General features: G+C 34.9%; 1 protein-coding gene and 1 pseudogene across 2 annotated transcripts in view; both read left to right on the plus strand.

Moving 5' to 3' along the window:
- The window catches only part of DYM (dymeclin), a 601,776-nt gene that overhangs the window by 40,260 nt on the left and 537,434 nt on the right, over positions 1 to 24,082 (plus strand). The window lies entirely within an intron of this gene.
- On the plus strand, positions 14,532 to 15,177 carry LOC140501476 (large ribosomal subunit protein uL23-like; annotated as a pseudogene).

Here is a 24,082-nt window from a genome sequence, read left to right on the forward strand (position 1 = left end):
TTGGTAAAAGAGGCACCAAAAAGACTGAAGAAAATAACACTTTAAAAAAGAAAATTGGCCAAAAGGTAAAAGAGGCACAAAAATCAAAGAGAAGAACTTAAAAAAGCACAATTAGCCAAATGGAAAAAAAGAGGGACAAAAGCTCACTGGAGAAAATAATTCCTTAAAAAATAGAATGAAACAAGTGGAAGCTCTTGACTCCATGAGACATCAAGAAATAATCAAAGGCAGAAGAATGAAAAAATAAAAGAAAATGAAATATCTCGTAGAAAAACAAATGACCTGGAAAATAGATTGAGGAAAGATAATTTAAAAATTATTGGACTACTTAAAAATTATGATCAAAAAGAGCCTAGATATAATATTTCAAGAAATTATAAAGAAAAACTGCTCTGACGTCTTAGATATAGAGGGTGAAATTGAAAGAATCCACCAGTCACTTCCTGAAACCTAACCAATTCCAGAGCTTCTAGGTCAAAGAGAAAATACTTTAAGCAGCAAGAAAGAAACAATTCTAATATTGTGGAGCCACAGTAAGAATCACACAGGATTTAATGGCTTCCATGTTCAAAGAGCTTTCTTGTGCAAAATGACCAATATGGAAATGTTTTACATGATTGCATGTGTATGTGTATGTCTGATTGCTTACCATCTAGGGTTAGGAGTGAGGAGGGTTATAATTTGGAACTCAAAAGTTTAAAGGAAAAAACAAATGTTAAAAATTTTTTAAAAATATAATTGGGAAAAATAAAATGCAAATATGTATATGTGTATGTATGCATATATTTGGATATAAATATAAAGAAATTGTAGGTGTGGATGGGATAAGGGAAAAATAGATAGACTAATAAATTGCTGATAGAGTAGTGAACTGGTCCAACCATTGTGGAGAAGAATGTGGAAATATGACCAAAGGGCTTTCAAACTGTTCATGGCTTTTGACCCTGCAGTATGTGTCATTACTAGGTCTGTATACCAAAGGGATCAAAGCAAAAAAAGGAAAAGGACCTATATGTACAAAAATATTTATAGCAGCTCTTTTTGTAGTAGCAAAGAATTGGAAATTGAGAGGATGCTCTTCAACTGAGGAATGGCTGAACAAGTTGTGGCATACGATTGTGATGGAGTACTATTGTGCTATAAGAAATGATGACGGAGTAGTTTCAGAAAAACATGGCAAGACCTCTATGAACTAATACACAGTGAAGTGAGAAAAACCAGGACATATTTGTGCCCAGTAACAGCAATGTTGTAATGATGATTAACTGTGAAAGACTTGGTTATCCTTTTTTCTTTTAAAAAAATTATTTTTTGTTTTCAACGTTCACTTTTATAAAATTTTGAGTTGCAGATTTTTTTCTTCCTCCCCTCCCCAAGATGGCAAGCAATCTGATATAGGTTATACATATACAATCATATTAGACATTTCCACATTATCATGTTATGAAAGAAGAATCAGAACAAAAAGGAAAAATCATGAGAAAGAAAAACCAAAACAAAACAAAGTGAAATTAGTGTGCTTTGATCTGCATTCAGATTCCATACTTCTTTCTCTGGATGTGGATAGCGTTTTCTATCATGAGTTTTTTTTAATTGCTGTAGATCATTATATTGCTGTGAAGAGCCAAATACTTGGCTTCTCTGATCAATACAGTGATCGAAGACAATTCCAAAGCATTCTTGATAACAAAAAAAATGCTGTTTACCTTTGAAGAACTGATGAACTCTGAATGCAAAGTGAAGTATAATTTTCTCACTTCCTTTATTTTTCTTAATTTTTTTGAAATATGGCTAATATGGAAATGTTTTGCATGATTTCACATGTATAATTAATGTCATCTTGCTTGCTTTCTTGGTGGGGGAGGGATGAGAAGGAGGGAGAGAATTTGGAATTCAAAATTTAAAAGGAAAAGAATGCTAATAAGTAAAAATAAATTACCATTAATATTTAATATAATTATATTATTAATATATAAATATGTGTTATGCTTGTTTATAGTCATTTCCCAATTGATGGACATCCCTTCAGTTTCCAATTCTTAGCTGCTAGATTTTTGTGCAAAGAGGTCCTTTCCCCTCTTTTTAGGATGTCTTTGGGATATAGCTAGCAGTGGTATTGCTCAAAGAATATACAATATATAACATACAAATATATTGTATTGCTCTATAGCATATTAATATTTAAAGTTAATAAAAATAAATTAATAGTAATATTCTTAAAAAAATTTTTTTGGGGAGGCAGTTGGGGTCACGTGACTTGCTAGTCCCACAGCTAGTAAGTGTCTGAGATCAGATTTGAACTTAGGTCCTCCTTACTACAGGGCCAATGCTTTATCCATTGTGCTACCTAGCTTCCCTGTAATATTCTTTTAAGGTCAACTAGATGGCATAGTGAATTAATTAAGCGCTGGTGTCAGGGGGATTGAGTTCAAATCTAGTGTCAGACACTTACTAGTTGTGGGACCCTGGGCAAGTCACTTAACCCTGTTTGCCTCCTTTCTTCTTCTGTAAAATGAGCTAGAGAAGGAAATGGCAAACCACTGCAATATCTTTGCCAAGAAAACCCCAAATGGGGTTACAGAGAGTCGGACAGGACTGAAACAACTCAACAGCAACAATATTCTTTTTGGTAGGTTTGAGGAGCTGTTAAAAGCTATCAAAATTGACTTGTTTGTTAATGAAGTTTACTTTATTTGACCAATTAGAATTCTTTCAAATGTTCAAATAGGATTGTGTTTTAAGCATCTCTAGATTTACTAATAAGTGTCCCAAATTAATTTTAATCATATATATTAACCCCTAAATTACTTCCTTCAGTTTTAAAAAATTTCCTATCCTTATCTTTATTCTTTGTTTCTATGCAATTTCCATATATTTGATTAATCATTCCTATATAAATGCCAGCCGATTGGTAGTAAAACACTAAGGGAAATCTCTTGTTAGAATTTTAAAAAATAGTATTTTATTGTTGCTGTTTGCTTTACATCACAGTCATTTTTCTAGCCATGCTCTAGATTGAATCTTGCCTTACCGTATCTGACATGTACATTATTTTTTCCTTGCAGTCCGGTGTCACCTTCTTTATCTTATCTCTTATCTCTTCTAATTTCCTTAAAGTGATATTTTATTTACATTGTTATAGTCACTGTGCATATCATGTTCTTGTTTCTGTTTCCTTTGGCAGCAGTTTGTACAAATCTTCCCATACTTCTTTGAGTTTTTCACATTCGTTATTTATTATTATGCAGTAATATTCCATTGCATTAATATACCACAATTTGTTCAACCATTTCTCAGCTGATGAAAAGATATTTCTAGTTTGTTGCTACCATGGAGAGTGTTACAATGGACACCTGGTTATATATTGGACCTTTTTTTCCCATTCCTATTTTGATTTCCTTAAAGTATATACTCAGTAGTGAGATCACTGAGTTGAAAGGTATGGATGAATTAGTCAGTTTTTTGGGTATCATTCCAAGTTGAAATTCATAATTGGAAATCCTTACAACTCTACTAACTCTGCATCAGTGTTTATACCTTTTCATAGTCCTTTCCAACATCAATTCTTGCCTTTGTGTTATTTTTTCCACTTCACACAGTGAGTTGTTATTTTAATGTGCATTTCTATCACTGTTAGTCATTTGCAGTGAGTTTTCATGTACTTATTTATAGTTTATAATCATTCTGGGGGAAAATTTTGTTCATGTTCTCTGACCATTTATCTTTTGTATTTATATATTTGTATTTCAAACATCTCTATTATTGAATGCCCATCTTTATCATTTATGGTGAAGCTCAGATTTGCTGGGTACATCACCTTGGACTTCCTACTGAGGTGCATTGCCCTTCAGAACACTTTCCATTTTTCCCCAGGTTTTCTAGTGGTTACAGAATAAGTCTTGTGTTATTCAAATTTCCTTTGCTTTGTATTTCTCTTGATCTTATGCAGAACTTATTTCTGAATTGAATTGTTAAATTTAACCACTATTGTCTGGAAGTTTGCAGCTGTGGAGTTGTTTTTTTTTTCCTGAAGGCAGTCTATCAGTTCTTTCAATTGGTATTTCATTTACTATGTTTAGAAGTTCTGGGCAGTTCTCTTCTATTATTTACTGAATTATGGTGCTGAGAATTTTTTGTCCTGTTATGGTCTTCTGGCAGTCTTCAGATTGTCTCTATACCTCTTATCTTCAAGATCAATATTAATATTTAATATTAATTAATCTTAACTTTTCCTCTTCTTTTAGATTGACTCTCACTTTTATGTATTTGTATTCCTAAATTATTGTTTTCCCTTTTGTTTCTTTGGTGTGACTTGCCATCACATATTCCAGTATTTTCTCTTCTGCTCATAATTTTCATGGTATAGGCCATAAATTCTGCTCTTACAATTCTCATTTCTCCTTTGAACTACTCAGGAACAACCTTCCATGTTCTCTTCAAATTCCACAAGGTCCTCTGTCTCATCAAGTTTTAGATCATTTTCCTTTGTTTTGCAGTATTTATAAATAGATGCCTGAATTTGTTTACTAGATCTAGAGGTCATATTTCTTTCTGCTGTTAATGTTTTCCCTGTTGATTTGTCTGCTTATCTTCAAGGTCTTTGAGTTGTCTTCTTCCAGAGATCTTTGATGATTTGTCTTATTTTTCCCCCTCTTATTTTCCTTTATTGCTCACTTTCTGACTCTGGTCCCTCTGATGGTGGTTTCCTTGGGCGCTGGATCTCAAAGCTTCTCAGCTTCCTCTCTTGCTGGGCAGTTCATGGTTGACAAGCCTAGGGCTCGCCTCCATGTGACTTCTGGGGGGAGGGGGCAGAACTGGTTCCAACCAGATGCTGAGCCCTTTCTTACAGGCTTAGTGGCATATTAATCAACTGTTTTCTCCTCGTGCCCCCCACCCCCTTCCCTATTCTTTCTGTTCTTCAATTCACTGGCCTGTATTTCAGAGTTTTGTCATGTTGATGATACAGGGTGGATTTGTGTAGTTTGGGTGTCAGGATCTGGAAATAGTGGGTGGGGGTAGGATGTGGTATTGAGCTCTGTTTCCAGCCTAGACATGTTTACTGCCCTTTTCTCTTTGTTCTTGGCTCTCTTACAGAGATCTTTTGCAGCACAGACCTGCTGTGATGGCACTGGCTTTGTGGCCCTAGTGGCTTCTGTATTCTGAAGCACTGCAGAGTTGGGCTGGCCATCTGTCCTAGCCTAGTTAGGCTTCCACAGTCTGTAGCCTGGATCTCCAAGACAGTGAAAAGAGCGAGGAGACATGGGGGTGTGGGATTGGGTTTCATTATGAACTTGTGTTATTTGGCTTATGTAGCCTGGTTACCAGTAGCATGGTATCTTGGGGGAGGGTGCTGATTGAGCTCAGTGTAGATGTCAGTTAATTATTATTTTTTAACTTTTTGGTGTCCTAAATCATGGAGACAGCCAAAGGTTCTTTATCTTTGATGCATAATTTCTGTTTTGGAGAAGTTTGAAAGTTGGGGGGAATTGGAGAAACCATTTTGTTTGTTATGTGGTCCAGAACTTTCTAGTTTTCTTATTCTTCATTCTCAGACACATTCTTTGATCCAGATAGTTCCACAACAAGACACCCTATCTGTCTTTTGGCTCTGGGCATTTTCTCTGCCTGTCCCTCATTACTGGAATCCTTTTCCTCCTCATCTTTGCCTCATGCCTCATGGTTTCCCTGTCTTTCTTTACATCTGAACTAAAATCTGATCTACTGGAGGCCTTCCCTAACCCCTCTTAAATCCAGTGTCTTCCCTCTTTTATTTCCTATTTTTCCTGTGTATAGTTTGTTTATATTTGCTTGCTTGTTGTGTCCCCCATTCAATTGTGAGCTCCAAGGACTGTCTTTTATTTATTTAGTTATTTTTGGTATCACCCCAGTGCTTAGTACAGTGCTTGGCAAGGACTGTCTTATTGACTGACAGACTGAGTATACTATTTTAGATTTTAAATTTATAGTATACTGTTATACTATATATATATATATATATATACTATTTTAGGTACTGTAATATGTGGTATATTATACACTACATCATATGTGTGTATGCATGCAAAATTGTAGAAGAGTAATACCAGAAAAGGAATAGCTGTATGTGGAATAAACTTTCTGAACCTCAAGGAGGGGAGTAAAAGAGAGAAAGAAAAGAAATTAACTACAACCTTTGATTACCTTTTGGACAGTTGGGGAATAAATTGTAGTAAATGAATGTGAGGAAATTTTTTCATCTTGAGAAGTGAAAAAAGAGATGGTTTCTAATTAATCTGAGTAGTATGAACTGATGCAGAGTGAAGTGAGCAGAACCAGGAGAATGGTTTATATAAGAACAGCAATGTAGTAAAAAAAAGAAAAAAAAAGGAAAAAGGAAAAAGAAACCATTTTGAAAGCCTTAGGCACTATCTTCAATGCAGTGATCAGAATGAACTTTTTTGTTATTTTTTCCACCTAATAGTATTTTATTTTTTCCAATTACATGTAAAGATAATTTTCAACATTCATGTTTATTAGATTTTGAGTTTCAAATTTTTTCTCCCTCCCTAAGATCCAAGCAATCTAACATAGGTTATACATGTACAATCATATTAAATATATTTCCATGTTAGTCATATTGTGAAAGAAGAATAAGAACAAAAGGGAAAAACCATGAGAAAGAGAGAACAACCAAAAAGTGAAAATACTGTTCTTTGATCTGCATTCAGACGCCATAGTTCTTTCTTTGAACATGGATAACATTTTTTATCATGAGTCCTTTTGAAATTGTCTTAGTGTTGTTTTGCTCAGAAGAGCTAAGTCTATCATTGCGCAGTGTTGCTGTTACTTTGTATAGTGTTCTTTTGGTTCTGCTCACTCTCCTGGTTTTGCAAGTCTTTCCAAGTTTTTCTGAAATCTGCCTGCTCATTATTTCTTATAGCACTAGAATGAACATTTTTAGACGTTTTAGACATGGAGATTCGTTTTGATTGACTATGCTTATTTATGATAGGTTTTTTCTTCTTCTTTCAACTAATGGGGGGGGGCAAAGGAGTTAGGAACAATGACGCAAAAAAAAAGATGACCATTGAAATATTTTTTTAACATGTATAAAGAGAACAAAAGGATATTCAGAAAGAAACATAGACAATTAGGACAATTTTTAAAGTAACATGTAGAGTTTATTACATATTTAAAAAAAGGTAAGTGTGAAATGGAGATTCATGATTTCATCCTTTTTTGTTCTACTTAAGTGTGTGGAAATGACCCTTTTAAAAATGTTTATTTACAGTGAAAAAAGAAAATAAAATCTAGACATAGAAAAGCTTTATTCCATGTGGAGAGTAGTATAGTGTTGTGGAAAGAGACATATTTGGCAGAGTCATGAGATCAAGATTCTAGTCCTAGCTCAAGTAAACTACTTGAGTGACCTTGGCAAGTCACTTAATCTCTCTTGGCTAGTTTCTATAGCTACAAAATTAGGAGTTGGTTATAATGTCTGAAGTTTCATTTAGCTCTAACATTTTATCACTTTTACAGTGGTTGAAATGTAAGAGCATGGTCTGTAACAGGATTTAGAAAATAAATTCTCTTGTACAGGATTGTGATATGATTTAATTTATTGAACACTAGGTGGTGCTCTTGTAAGGCAAGAAGGCACATTTTGAGTCTAAAAATAATGAAAGCCAGAGTTGGATGGAAATGAATAACAATATATAATTTATCAGGTAAATTATATATAATACAATGGAAATATTCACTATTTTCCCCAAATTACCATTCACTATTACGCAATAATTTTAGACTTTTAGGTTCTTTAAAATGTCTTCCATTTGTATCTGTCATTAGTAGTTTCTAGTTTTGTTACAGTTAAATCTTTTACCTAGTATTTTAAAAATTATCCCAGTGTTTCAAGCTGTTCTTATCTGTCACAAAGAGGGGAGGCTGGCAGATGAGGCCTGCTCAGGGACAGACCCTCAAGATGCAAGCTATACTTTTTGGAAAAGAATTGTGGATTATGCATTTATTATTTCATCCACCTAATGAATCTCAGGTGATGATAACTGTGTTGGTAGCATCATCTTTGGGTACCCAGGCTGATGATAAAATGTACAGACTGGAAAAAAATTATCTAGTATTTTAATCTCTGCTTCATGAAAATCTTACATGGCTTAATTTTTTTTTTAACCTAGTTAGCTTGTTATTCATCACTTTATTCAACATAGTTCTATTATTTTACTTTTTTGAAATACTACTGAACAAATGTAAGACTATATTCCCTTTTGTTTATAGGAAAATGTTAATAGTACCTCATTTATATACATGCTTTATTTGCAGTTACAAAGTTCTGTTAATACATTTTCCCATTTAATTCTTAGAACAATTCTGTGAGGTAGATAGTTTAAATAGTACAATACTCATTTTATATGTAAGGAAACTGAGTTTCAGATGGTTGTCATGACTTGAATGTAGGACTTTTGTCCAGTCATGTTCTCTTGCTACTATGCTCTGTGGCCTTAGGAAGTTACATTCGTATGGTGTTTTACACTACAGGAATCCACTTTCCTTTGAGGTAGATCATTGTACTTTTGGGTAGTTCTTACTTAAAACTTAAGAAGTTTTTTCTTTACATCAAATATAAATTTGCTTCTTTGCAAGTTGCAGCCAGTGCTTATAGTTCTGTCCTCCCTGGGCCAAACAGAATACTTCCATTTTCTCTTTCCTATAATAGGGATAGGGAATAGAGCTGTGATATCACTGGGATAGGGAACTCCTTTTTCTAATACAAGTGGGCACCTTCTCTGCCCCTGAGAAGGGGAGTGAGTTTCTGAAGCACTGAGTGGGTTAGAGCCTTCCCAAAGATTGTATAGCCTACACGTGTAGGGGGTAACTAGGGCATCCTGATTGGAGTCCAGCTTTTTTTCTGTGTACCACACTGCCTCTTCCTTGTGATAGTCCTGTAGATACTGAGGATCCTAAGAGTTGGAGGGGACATCAGGAGCCCACCAAGTGGTACAGCAGATAGACTGTTTGATTGGAAGTTAGGAAGACCTGAGTTTGAATCCTCCCTCATATGGTTTATTTGCTCTGTGACCTTGAGCAACCTCAGGGTTTCAGCCTATTTCTTCATCTATAGAATGAGAATCATGGTACCTAATGTAAAAGTATGATGAAGATCAAATGAGAGAACGTATGTAAAATGCTTTGCAAAACTTTAAGTGCTATATGAATGCTATTTTTATTGTTGTTTTTGTTATCATTTAACTGGCCAGACCAGGCTTACACCTGAAAACACCTATTATGTTTTCTGGGTGACCTCTCTGAAGTAAACAACACAATCTCTAAGCTTTTTACAGTTTTTCTTGCCTTCCCCTGGATACTCTTCAGCTTTTCAGTGTTCACCTAAAATGTGTACTGACTAGGGTCCAAATTCAGAGAGTCTGTTAGCTCCCCAGTCCTGGATTCTGTGCAGCCGGAAGATCTCATTAGCGTTTTTGGCTGTTGTATGTAAGAATTAGCTATATTACATTTATCTTGATTAAATGTCATCTTATTGCATTTGGCCCCATGTTCTAGGCTATCAAGATCTTTTGGGATTCTGACTTTGTTATGTATTAGCTCTTTTTCCTTGCTGTGTGTCACCTGTTACTTTGAATGAAAGTGAAAGTTAATTGAGTAATTGGTAAAACTGTTAAGCAGCACAGGGTCAGACACAGAATCTTGGATATAGCCTTCCTTAATGACTACTTTCTAGGTCCAACCATTCAGGCAATTTGAATTTAACTAATTGATCCTATGATCTAACCCACTTCTTTCCATCTTATCTGTAAGACTAGAACAAGAAACTCAGACAAATACTTTGCTGCTATTTGGATAAACTGTACTTTACATCTTAATAATCTTACTCAAAGGGAGAGGCAATTCTGTCTGTTTATGCTTATGTATTTTGTTCCTGTTGGCTTAAATACATATTCCTATAGATTTTATAGGTTGAAACTAAATATAAAATCCTCCCAAATGTTTTCCAGAACAGGTGTTAACCCTCTTTTAATTCTTTTATTGTGGGCTTTGCTTGAATTACTGACTAGTAATAAAGTCTGGTGATTATTTCATCTGAGAAAGTAAATAGCCTGAGCCACTGTTTTATTCTCAAGTTAAAGGGTAAAGTCTTTTTTTTAATCTCTTATGTTTAACCTCATTTTTGAAGATTTCTGATGAAGTTATTGTTACTTCATGTAAAAATCTGGTGAGCTACTGTTGTAGATTTACTAAGTGAATTTCATAGTTGTAACTGCCTATTTCATTCCCCTTTATTGTGTTGATGTGGGAAGTATCACAGAATTTCCTGAAATAAACTTTTATTTATAGTTCCTCAGATTTTGGTAGTTGAATCACAGCTCATGCATTTGTCTAACTTAAAGATACAAATATGCATACCTTCTTAGTTCTGCTCTGGTGTATTTACATTGCTACAATTAATTTTACATGGCCAAATTTTTTCCTTATGAATGTCCTCTTTTAAAAAAAGAAAGCCGACATTCCCATAGCTTTACCTGCTGAATGGGCTGATTCTGAAAAGATTTGTGAATGATTTGCCATAATTCCTTGGTTACTTAGTTAAAGAAGTAAAAGTTGCTGGGAAAAGTATATTTTTTTGGTTATTTGTTGATTTATATAATTTAGGTCTTACATGGATAATATTAATCAGTTGAATTGCCAGAGTATATATGATATGAATGTGATTACTAAAGATTTTACCATATTGTTTTGTGAGCTGCTCTGTAAGCAATCACTTCATGAACACAAAATGTTCATAGAGTTTATTTGCATAGTTTTGAAATCTTCGTGTGTTGGAAAATTTTCTAAATGAGGTGATGTATTCAGTATGATTTAATATGAACCATTTGAGGGGTTCTTTATTTACTGATAGTTTCCAATGATAGTTATTTCCACTGTTTAGGAAACTTATGTGTATATTTGAAGTTTACTTACTTCAGTACTTATAATCTCTGGTCTCTTTGCTGTGAATGGTTACTTACTCCATCTACTGAAACCCCCGACACCCACTAATAGTCGTATTAGATTATTCTCATGAAGTATTATGGTTGAAAAATTCTCCATCCTCTAGTGCTCTAACTTTTAGTGACAAGCTCTTTCCAGCTTAGCTGGGCTGATCCTGAGAGTAGATGTTGCAGTTCAGTCACTAAGCCTTTTCAACTTTCTAAAGCTTACTACAATCTGCACTCTGTTGACAAAGCATTTGAAGACCCAGGATCACCTCCATCTCACTATTGGGTATCAAAGGAAAACTTGAGTGATTTGTCCATACTGTCTGTACATTGAATTGAACACTCCTAATGCTAAAGAATTTCATTCCATTTTTCAACACCTAATTTAAGCTGAAATTTCTTTCTCTGTAGCTTCTATGCATTAATCTCTTCCTTCTCTAACCCCATAGAATATGAGTAAAGATGACATCAAGATTGTAAACTTGGGTGACTGGAAAGATTATGGTGCCTGTGACGGTAATAGAGAAAGATTCCATGGGGCCTACAATAAAGTATTAGACTCAAATCCTTCCAGAGAAGCAAGGATTCATGATACAAAATGAGGCATACATCTTTGGATATGTACAATGTGAGAATTTTTTTCTGCTTGACTATACATACTTGTTATAAGAATTTTGTTGTCATTTCATTCTCTACATTGTCTTTGGGATACATACCCTTCTTTCTACTTATGTAGAGTCTTATCACCTCTTTTTTGCCTGGGCTGTTTGGGTAACCACCAAATTGAGTTTCGTGCCTTATTTCTTTCCATTTAAATACACCTTTCACACAGTTAACCAAGTGAGTGTAAATAGCAGTAGTTTATGTTCTGGCCTGAAACTCTGAGGGTCTTCCCTTCTCAGATAGAATTCTTTTGTGAAGGCAAACTAGACCCTCCTTTGCCTCAATTCTTACCTAGCCTTTAATTACTGAATGGGTGTTGCCTCAGACAAACTTAGACCTAGAAAGACTCTTAGCTTAAAAAAAGGTCAAGGTCTCCCTCTGCATCTGGGGCCATTGCCAGTTGTCCTGACTGGCTGTATTGCTGATGGACTTTAATGACTCTAGAGGAGAAAGAGAGACTGATGACTTTTGTGACTGTAGACGAAAGTGACATGTACCATCAGTTATAACTACTTTTAGGTTGTTATACTTAACTATTTTTAGGGACTGTACTTTGTGAATGTTATTTGTGTTTTTGGAATGGATCTGCTGTGCCAAAAAAGGCATCAATTAAAAAAAAAAAGATGAGAACAGCGCCCTGAATTTTGACATTGGAGAGCATTGACAACAGAGTGACATTATTTAGTTAATTTGTACTCATTCATGGTTCAACCAGTATCTAATGCCATTATCTAGGTGACATTGCTTCATCTTTCTGCTGTTGAAAGAATGTTGTGTTTGGAGTTAGACGACCTGGGTTTGATTCCTAGATTTTCCATTTACCACCTGTTTGACCTTGTCATATCTCTTTTGTGGTCCTCATTTTCTTATTTGTATAATGATAGTATTGGAACGGATGACCTCTTTTTTTTTTTTTGTAGATACTAGGTCATTTATTTTCATTCATTTATTCATTCAGCAGGCATTTAATAAGCATCTGCACCAAGGAAGAGAGACAAAAAGGAAATATTTTCTGCCCTCAAGGAGTTAACATTCTATATCCTATTTAAACTGTATTTTTTTTAGAAGGCACTGTTGTGGCAGAGTGGACAGATTCACAGAGTCTATGAGTTAGGATGACTTGAATTAAAGTTGTGCCTCTCACATACTGGCCATGGGACCCAGGATAAGTCATTGAAATTCTGTCTCGGATAACTCTAAGACTGTGAGTTGCAAGGCATTTGCTGATCTACACTGAAAGATTGAAGTTCATTCCAGGTCCCAACCCAAGAGAACATTCTTTAGTTCTGGGCTTAATAACAGTGCCTGGCATCTAGTAAAGTCCTTAATAAATGCTTGTGGATTTACTGAATAAATTTTCTCATTTAATCCTCCACAGCCTGGTGAAGAAGGTTGAACAAGCATTATAATTATGGTTTTACAGATCAGGAAACTGAGGTTCAGTTATAAAGTGGTTATCCCCAGGATCACACTATGCATCTATGTAGATTTGAAGGCCAAGTCTCTTATGTTTTTTTAAGATGTCTGTGCTTCTTTGGTGTCATGAGAGATTTTGCCAAATGCGTTCTTCATATTTTGTTACTAATTTGGGTGGGGGGGCAGGAGCCAGTACAGATTAAAGCCTTTCATGTCTCAGGAAAGGCTTTGGCATTAAGGGGCAGCTTGTTACTGAAAAGTTTGAATTAATAAAGTATTTACAATGATTAAAATTTTATTAGACTACTTCAATATTTCATTGAAATTTTAGTCTCATTTATTTGGTTCCTCCTTCCATTGATGCAGGTCTTAACCTGTGCATACTTTCTCATCCTATTTAGGCATTCTTTTAAGTGTCTGCTATATGCCAAGCACTATGTTAAGCAATAAGGTTACAGCGAAAGCCACATGATGGTCCCTCCCCTCAGGGACTTCATAATCTAATCCTAATAATTCTGTTCATGCTTTCCTACCAATCCTACGCAGAGGATACCTCTACCTAGGGGCCTTGCTTTAGGGTTTGTTTTTTTTTGTTTTTGTTTCATGGATACTAATGCAGTACTCAGGCTTTCCATCTGATATCTCCCACTCAGTACTTGATTGACTTACATCTTTTGCTTCTGTTCACATATTTTATTGATAAGAAATTGAGAAAGTTTTAATACATTTGAGTGTACTTAAATACTTATATAGTAACTGTAATTAATTACTGTTTCTAAGAAGAGGTTTTGTATTTTTTCTTTGATTCAAATTTCATTGATTTTGAATAGTGGAAAGAGTATTCCTGGCCAGTGTGTCAGAAGACCTTGATTCTGTTTACGACTGTCTCTGGTTTCTGTGTAACCATGGACACATTATTTGGCTTCTATGTCACAATTTTGTCATTTGTAAAAAATAGGTAATAGCACCTATTCTATTAGCGTACAGGATTCTTGTCAACATTGAATGAAATAAGGGAGATGAAAGACTCTTGAAAAATGAGGATTTGATTTGCATGCATAAAATTGCATTTTGCTATCTTAAATAATTAATACAGCTAATTATACAAAACTCCAAAATCTTATTTATTCTGATTTTTATAGTAAAGCCTTCTTTTTATTAAAAGTAGTCATAAATTTCACACTGAACCTAGACATATTACCACAATGCTCAGTGGTACTTTGCTACATATATACTTTGAAGGTAGCATGGTTATTTTTCATTTTTCTGTGAGTCATTCAGCTTAGTGGTTTAGCAAAAAAGAAAGCAAGCTATTTTGGCACTTTAAATCATTCCAAATTCAGAGAAAACAAGACATTTTTTCCTAGTCTTCAGAATTGCTTCATAACCATTTGGTAAGCTGTAACCAATTATAGCATGAGTAGAGTCCTTCTGTCTCAGAGTTGTAATTCAGATCACCAGTCTTTTTGGCTCCAACAGTGGGACCAAGCAATTCATAAAGATGTCACTGTGTGTATCATTTTGAAAAATAAGGTATACTTTCCCCCAAGATGGCGCCGAAGGCAAAGAAGGAAGCCGTTGTCCCCCACAAGATGGAAGCCAAGTCCAAGGCCTTGAAGGCCAAGAAGGTGGTGTTGAAGGGTGTCCATAGCCACAAAAAGAAGAAGATCTGAACATCCCCCACCTTCCAGTGACCCAAGACACTAAGATTAAAAAGGCAGCCCAAATACCCTTGGAAAAATGCCCCTGGGAGAAACAAGCTTGATCACTATGCCATCATTAAGTTTCCCTTGACCACTGAGTCTGCTATGAAGAAGATTGAGGACAACATCACCCTAGTTTTCATTGTGGACATCAAGGCCAACAAGCATCAGATCAAGCAGGCAGTAAAGAAGCTGTATGATATCGATGTGGCCAAGGTCAACACACTGATCTGGCCTGATGGAGAGAAGAAAGCTTATGTCTGGCTTGCTCCAGACTATGATACTTTGGATGTTGCTAACAAAATTGGAATCATCTAAACTGTGTCCAGCTATTTTACTGCACCTACAAAAAAAGTCCCCCCCACCCCCCCCAAAAATAAGGTATAGCAAGCAGAACAGTGGGGAAAGAGAGAGGATAAAGAAGGATAGAGTGGATAGAGAGAAAAGGAAAGCAAGAATAAGGAAGAGATACACCTGATGAGAAGTGGTTGAGTCCTGTAGCAATTGCCTCCAGTGTCAGTGATTGGCATTAGTGATGGATTCCCTACAACTGATTTTGTACCTTAAGTTAGGGTATTACTTCTCTAAGTTCAAATAGTATTTTCCTTGCCAACAATATAGCCTTTTGTATGATTGTTCTAATAGTTGAGCTGCTAGACAAGTTAGTAAACATGTAAAATAAATTCCATACATTTCATTTGTGACAATAATCCGAAATAGTTATTTAGTTTATTGATTTATTTTCTTTGGTTGTGGAAACTGCAAAGAATTCTTCAACTACAGTTCAGCTGGCATAATTAATTAGATTTTCTCCCTAGTAAATGTTCCTTTTTGTTTGTTTGTCACTTTTGGAAAACTACTTGAAGTCTAACAGTGGTATACTGTTAATTAATGTTTAATACCAAGTTCACGTTTTTATATGCATGCATTCAAATGACTTTTCTCTGTAGGGTTGTGGTACAAGGCAAATCTGATAGTGCTAGTGTTGTTGCTCTCCTGTCATCTCATGAATCTTGATGTGGCAACATTCTCTGAATAAGTGGTTAATATGGTCCATCCTCTGTCCTTATAACAGAAAAAATATTTTTTCATACCATTTGCTTATTTCTTTTTTTTCATTTCCACTTGAACTTAACTGATATTTCTGCTCACATGTCAGTTTCTTAGCATACCCTGTATTTTATTGTTTACAGATTTCTTTTCACAATTCTATCCCTGAGTAGTTTGGTCAGAATGTTAAAATACAGAAGTTAATTCCATTATCTATCAGTTCAGTCAACAAGCATTTGTTCAGTGTTTACTGTGTGCCGAGCACTGTGCTAAACACTGGGGATACAGAAAAAGAAAAAAAACAAAGTCCCAGTCCTCAAAAAGTTCACATTCTAATGGGGGAGGTGACATCTAAATAAATAGACACATAAAAGATAAATACAGAATAGATACATACAGGTATATGTATATATCACCCTTAGAGGGGTCTGCCCTAACAATTGCATGGTTGGGAAAGACTTCCTGCAAAAAGTGATGTTTGAATTGAGTCTTGAGGAAAGCCAGGGATTTTAAGAGGCTGAAGTGAAGAGGAAGATGATTCTGGGGAAGGGCACTAAGATAGAAGATGAAATATTATGTGTAAGGAATAAGAATGACTGGACTATGTGGGGTGGGTGTAGCAAAGTATAATAAAAAGGCAGGAAGAGAACAAGTTGTGAGAAAAAATATTGTAACAAAAATCTCCTTGCAAAAATTTTTGTTGTGCCTTATTTCAAGCAATCTTTGATTAAAAAAACCCAATTAGAATGATAAAATAATCAGCCCTTTGGATTTTAATGGGCTTTCTTAATGCATCGTGTTTTTCTTTGTTAATCTTTTGTCTAAATCACTCATTGGCCAGGTATTGTGATAGGTGCTGGGGATGAGTTACAAATATTAAGAATGGGACTGTATTTTGTTCAGGGAGCTTGCATTCTAATGGAGGAGATAGTGAATACAAGGAGTAGTACATATAGAATAAGTTAAAAAGTGAATAAATAGAAGTAAATACAGAGTACTGAAATGCATGGAAATTTGGAGGCCTTCCAAAGGAGAGGATCAGGAAGAGTTTCATGCAGAAGAGGGACTCTCTGAAGGAGCAGTATGGGGGGAGTATCATCTAGGCATGGGGCAGGTATAGTCTTTTCCCTTCTCCTGAAGAGGTGAGAATTAGGATCCACTTAAGCGCAGCACACTTGCCCCTTTTTCTGAAGGCATCAGAGAAGTAGGAAGTCCTTTTGGTTAATTCAGTAAAAGCTTTCAGGGTAGTCATGAGGGGTTTTGAGGGAATGATTCTCTAGATGATTTTAGAAAGATTAAGTATTGTTCTGTTAGTTTTAACAGAATGTTAAACAAAACTGTGCTTTATTATATTGTAATGTTTTCCTTGTTCATAATTCCTTTAAATGTTGCTTCCATATTCCCTGCGTTAGTGAGATATCCTAGGACTTGAGTGAAATGTCGGTTTGAATATGTCTCTGTCTCTGTGTCCCGCCCTCCCCCGCCCCATGCTTCGATTGGAACAGTGATAAATTAATAGAAATTGTTTTTGGCGGACTTAAGCATAAAATTCAGAGCACAGTATGTATATTTTTTTCTTTGACACTTGCTGCCCTGATCTTATTGGAAAAGCTTTCAGTGGCTCTCCAAAAGAAGTAATGCTAGAAGGTTTTACTGTATTTAAGAAAAAGTTTTATTGATGCTTTTCATTTTTATGTCACAGTGTAACTCATGGTTTTGGATAAATACTTTTGATCATATTCAGGAAAATCTCTTCTGCTCTCTGCGTCCCCCCTCCGCCCCATAATACATTAAACAACAAACAATTACAAAGCATCCACTATGTGACTGACACTGTGCTGGGTGCTTGAGATGGGGAAAAAACCCCCCAAAGTTTCACTTTTCAGAATAGAAAAAAAGAAATATCATGTGAGTTTTATTATTTGAATGATTAGTTATGCTAATTGCTTTCTTAATGTTTGAATCATCCTCAGATTCCTGACATAATAAATCCAAATTGGTTATAATTAGTAATTTAAAACGTATATTGCTTTAGCTTCTTTGATGAAATTTTATTTAAAATTTTTGCAACAAGTCAACAAACATGTATTAAATACTCACTGTGTGGCAGGCCCTGTGTTAACTGTTGGGACCTGCCAAGAACAACTTTACTAATTTTGATTAGGTTAATTTCTGCTGAGAATTTTACTTTCACAAGTTATTTTGTAGTTAAATTGATAGTTACCAAACAATATACAAAATTTTACAATCATGATTGAACAAGGGTTGTTTAACAGTTTGCTTCAGTAACTCTTTGACAAAGAATTAAGAATTAAGAATTCTCCTTTATATCTAGCCCAAGGTGAACTTCCACTAATCTAATCTTCTTTGTTTTCTTGTCTGATCACTATCATAGTCTGGTCCAAGCATGTGGAAAGAGGGTACTACTCTGATCTACAGTCAGTGAAAGGCCTCTTTCCTTTGTTACTGTCTTAATACCACAAAAAGGGAGACCGGAATTCTTCCCTGAACATTTTACTGTTTCCTTAAGGAAAATAGTTAGGCCTTTCCTTCATAAGGGGGAAAAAGATTTAGTCCAGTATGTTGTTTAGTTAAAAAGGCCAGATTTCTCTTTATGATTATTCCAAAGATTTTAGAAAAATGCTTATATAATATTCCTAAAAAAGAAAAAGAGAAGTGGGAATAATCTTAGTTGTTTCTACTTTAGCTAATGGTTTATCAGTGTTGTTAGTCTTCAAAAAGAGATTTTTATTTTAATCAGTTCAATATTGTTCGTTTCCACTTTTTTTTTAAATTTTATTTTATGCTTTCTGGATTTATAAAAAAATGTTTTCAGAGATATAAATTTTCTTCTGCGAAAGCTTTTGCAGCATCTCCAAAATTGTATATGTTGTCACACTGTAAACTTTCTGTTTATCATAATTATTTATCATTGTACTTATCCAGAATATCATTACTAAGCTTCCATTTGTTTATATCTCATGTTAATATCTCTTTTACTGAATGCTTTTAAAAAATTATGTTAGGTAAGCCAGGAAGAGACAAAGCAGAGAAAGAAAATTATAGACCAATTTCTCTAATGAATATGGATGCAAAAATTTTAAATAAGATTTTAGCAAAACGAATACAACAACTTATCATGAGAATAATACATTATGATCAGATAGGATTCATACCAGGAATGCAGGGCTGGTTCAATATTAGGAAAACTATTGCCATTATCGACCATATCAACAACGAAACTAACAGAAGCACATGATTATCTCCGCAGAAAAAGCTTTTGACAAATTACAACATCCATTCCTATTAAAAACATTGGAGAACATAGGAATAAAGGGAACTTTCCACAAAATAATAAACAGTATCTACCTGAAACCTTCTGCAAGCATTATATGCAATGGTGATAAGGTAGATGCATTTCCAGTAAGATCAGGGGTGAAACAAGGATGTCCATTATCATTGTTATTCAATATGGTACTAGAAATGTTAGCTGTAGCAATTAGACAAGATAAAGAAATTGAAGAAATTAGAATAGGCAAAGAAGAAACTAAGTTATCACTCTTTGCAGATGATATAATGATATACTTAGAAAATCCCAGAGATTCAAGTAAAAAACTACTTGAAATAATAAACAACTTTGGCAAAGTTGCAGGTTACAAAATAAACCGACACAAATCTTCCACATTTCTGTATATTGGTAACAAAGCCCAACAGCGAGAGGTAGAAAGAGAAATCCCATTTAAAGCTAGGGTAGACACTATAAAATATTTGGGAGTTTACCTGCCAAAACAAACCCAGGGACTATATGAACACAACTATAAGACACTTTTCACACAAATAAAGTCAGATCTAAGTAAGTGGAAAAACATCAGTTGCTCATGGGTAGGTCAAGCCAATATAATAAAAATGACAAGTCTACCTAAATTAATTTACTTATTTAGTGCCATACCAATTAAACTATCAGATAATTATTTTCTTGAGCTGGAAAAAATAGTATCAAAATTCATCTGGAATAACAAAAGGTCCAGAATATCAAGGGGACTAATGAAAAGAAATGCTAGGCAACGTGACCTAGCGCTACCAGATCTCAAATTGTATTATAAAGCAGTAATTTTCAAAACCAGTTGGTAGTAGCTAAGAAACAGAAGGTTAGACAAGTGGAATATGCTAGGTACTCAAGACATAGTAGGCAATGAATATAGCAATCTACTGTTTGATAAACCCAAGGACCCCAGCTTTGGAATAAGAACTCACTGTTGGACAAAAATTGCTGGGAAAGCTAGATAACAGTGTGGTGAAAACTAGGCATAGACCAATGCCTGATGCCGTACACAAGAATAAAATCCAAATGGGTACACGATCTAGGTGTAAAGATTGATACTGTGGACAAATTGGGAGCAAGGAATAGTGTTTGTCAGATTTATGGAGAAGGGAAGAATTTTTGACTAAAGAAGAGATGGAAAGGATTATGAAGTGCAAGATGGATAATTTTGATTACATTAAACTGAAAAGTTTTTACACAACTAAACCTAATGCAACCAACATTCGGAGGGTTGTAGAAAACTGGGAAAGAATTTTTATAGCTAATGTCAGTGATAAAAAGCCTCATTTCTAGAGTATATAGAGAACTGAGTCAAATGTACAAAAATACAAGTCATTCCCCAATTGATAAATGGTGAAAGGATATGAACAGGCAGTTTTCAGAGGAAGAAATTAAAGATATCTATAGTCATATGAAAAAATGCTCTAAATAATTTTTTTTATCATTTTTTATTTTTTAAAATTTATTTATTTAACTTTTAACATTCATTTTCACAAAATTTTGTGTTCCAAGTTTTCTCCCCATTTGTCCCCTCCCCCGCCCCAAAACACTGAGCATTCTAATTGCCCCTATCACCAACCTGCCCTTCTATCATCCCTCCCTTCCCTTGTCCCCATCTTCTCCTTTGTCCTGTAGGGCAAGATAACTTTCTATACCCCTTTTCCTGTATTTCTTATTTGCTAGTAGCAAGAACAGTACTCAACAGTTGTTCCTAAAACTTTGACTTCCAACTTCTCTTCATCCCTTCCTCCCCACCCATTCCCTTTGGAAGGCAAGCAGTTCAATATAGGCCATATCTGTGTAGTTTTGCAAATGACTTCCATAATAGTCGTGTTCTGTAAGACTAACTATATTTCCCTCCATCCTAACCTGCCACCCATTGCTTCTATTCTCTCTTTTGATCCTGTCCCTCCCCAAGAGTGCTGACTTCAAATTGATCCCTCCTCCCATTGCCTTCCCTTCCATCATCTCCCCCACCCTGCTTATCCCCTTCTCCCCCACTTTCCTGTATTGTAAGATAGGTTTTCATACCAAAATGAGTGTGCATTTTATTCCTTCCTTTAGTGGAATGTGATGAGAGTAAACTTCATGTTTTTCTCTCACCTCCCCTCTTTTTCCCTCCACCAAAAAGTTTTTTTGCTTGCCTCTTTTATGAGAGATAATTTGCCCCATTCCATTTCTCCCTTTCTCCTCCCGATATATTTCTCTCTCATCGCTTAATTTCATATTTTTAAGATATGATCCCATCCTATTCCATTCACTCTGTGCTCTCTGTCTCTCTGTGTGTGTGCATGTATGTGTGTGTAATCCCACCCACTACCCAGATACTGAAAAGTTTCAAGAGTTACAAATATTTTCTTTCCATGTAGGAATGTAAACAGTTCAACTTTAGTAAGTCCCTTATGACTTCTCTTTACTGTTTACCTTTTCATGCTTCTCTTCATTCTTGTGTTTGAAAGTCAAATTTTCTTTTCAGCTCTGGTCTTTTCTTCAAGAATGCTTGAAAGTCCCCAATTTCATTGAATCTAAATCATTTTTGATTAGAGAGATGCAAATTAAAACAACTCTGAGGTACCACATCACATCTATCAGATTGGCAAACATGACAGAACAGGAAGATGATAAATGTTGGAGAGGATGAGGGAGAGTTGGAACACTAATACACTGTTGGTGGAGGTGTGAGCCAATCCAACCATTCTGGAGAGCAATTTGGAACTATGCCCAAAGGGCTACAAAAATGTGCCTACCCTTTGACCCAGCAATTGTGCTTCTAGGACTGTCCCCAAGAGATCATAAAAATGGGAAAGGGTCCCACATGTACAAAAATGTTTATAGAATCTTTCTTTGTGGTGGCCAAAAACTGGAAATCAAGGGAATGCCCATCAATTGGGGAATGGCTGAAAAAATTATGGTATATGAATGTAATGGAATACTGTTGTGCTATAAGAAATGATGAACAGGAAGACTTCAGAGAGGCCTGGAAAGAATTGTGTGATTTGATGCTGAGTGAAAGGAGCAGAACCAGGAGAACTTTGTGTACAGCAACAACCGCAGTGTGCAAGAGTTTTTTCTGGTAGACTTGAACCTTCATTGCAATGCAAGGATTTAAAAAAAAATTCCCAGTGGTCTTCTAAGGCAAAATGCCTTCCACATTCAGAGAAAGAACTGTGGAATTCAGTCTCAGATTGTAGCAGATCGTGTGTGTGTGTGTGTGTGTATTGTGTTTTGTTTTGTTAGATGATTTCTCCCACTCATTTTGATTCTTCAACACTGCATGACTATAATGAAAACGTATTTAATAGGAATGTATGTGTAGAACCTATACAAAATTTTATGCCGTCTTGGGGAGGGAGGGGGAGGGAGGGGGAAGGGAGGTAAAAATAATAATCTAAGTTATATGGTAGTTATTGTAGAACACTGAAAATAAATAAAATTTTTTAATTAAAAAAAAGAATGTAAGCCACTGAAAGGGAGAAATATTTTCATTATTGTCTTTGTATCCTCCATGTCCAGAATGTAGTAGGTGACTAATAATGTTGAATGATTGATTAAATGTAATGGTAATAAAAGTAAAAAAAAAGAATGCTAAAAAAATTATGTTAGGGCCTATAAAAGGATACTTAATATTTCTACCTTTCTACATTTATTTGTGAATTCTTTGTACTTAGTACAGAGTACTTTTTGTTAAAAATAAATGAAAAATTGAAAAAAAATTCTTAATATTCCCATTCAGTATTTAGTGTTAAATCTAATTTGTCCTATAGTCTTTTCAGAACTACAGTTTTCGCATTGTATATTTTTCTTTAAGAAATTTGTATTCCAGTTAGATTTTTTAAAAGTACCTAGGCTTTTCCTCCCATTTGATACACAAATTTATAATTTACATACATTTATATTTTATTGTTGTTATTTCATTGAGTAGCATTCCTGGGTCAGTAATGAGCAAGCTAACCTTGGAGTCAAGAAAACTAGGATTCACTTCTTCCCTCTTCACTAACTACAGTTTTAGTTAGATTTCCAACTTATTTAGTCAGTGCAGTTGAACTCATGTTTGTTTTTTAAAATTCTTCCTTGAGAGTTCTAATTTTCATCTTTATCTTAAAATTGTTTTTCTTTATTATGAACTTAATAAACGTTGACAAACATGAATAATTTAATATATAAAGGAGAAAAAAAGGATTGTGAAGCTTGGCTTCTTCTTTATAGATTCTCCCCTATGCCCCTACCCCCATTACTAGCATCGTGGATTTTTTTTTTTTTTTGATATAAGACAGATTTTCCATGGTAGTTCCAATACTGCCCTGATTGTGTCCCCTTGGGAACTTCTTTCTGTTCTCTCCTGTTTTAATGGTTAGTTGTTGCTCTTTTCTTTCTTTTTCTTTTTTAAGGTAACTTCATTACTACTTCCCAGTGCCCCCAATTTTTCCTCTCCTCAAAGAAGAAAAATAAAGGTCTCTTTTATAACACATAAATATAAATGTATGAAAGAAATTCACATATTGGTTGTGTCAGAAAAATGTATGTCTCATTTGCACATTGAGTCACCTCTCTGCAAAGAGGTGGAAAGCATTGTTGATTACATATTGTCTTTTCACTGTTACAAATTTTTTAAAGAAAATTTTACTTGTATAGATTGTTTTCCCATTTCTTTTCACTTCAGTCTGTGTCAGTTCATATAAATCTCCCCAAGTGTCTTTGAATCCTTCCCTTTTATTAATGGAAAAATAATATCCCTAAAAAAAAACCCATATCCCTAGTCAAGGAGCACCTATTGTATTTCCAGTTGTTTGCTGTAATAAAGAGTATGGCTATAATTTTTTGGGTGGAGGTGCATGGGTCCTTAATATGTTTCTTTGATGTCTTTCATGTGTAGACCTAGCAGTTATATTATTAGGGCAAAGTGGAACTATCCACAATCCAGTGACTTTTGGGGTATAGGG

Source organism: Notamacropus eugenii, chromosome 4 (assembly GCF_028372415.1).
Source record: "Notamacropus eugenii isolate mMacEug1 chromosome 4, mMacEug1.pri_v2, whole genome shotgun sequence".
Classification (NCBI taxonomy): domain Eukaryota; kingdom Metazoa; phylum Chordata; class Mammalia; order Diprotodontia; family Macropodidae; genus Notamacropus; species Notamacropus eugenii.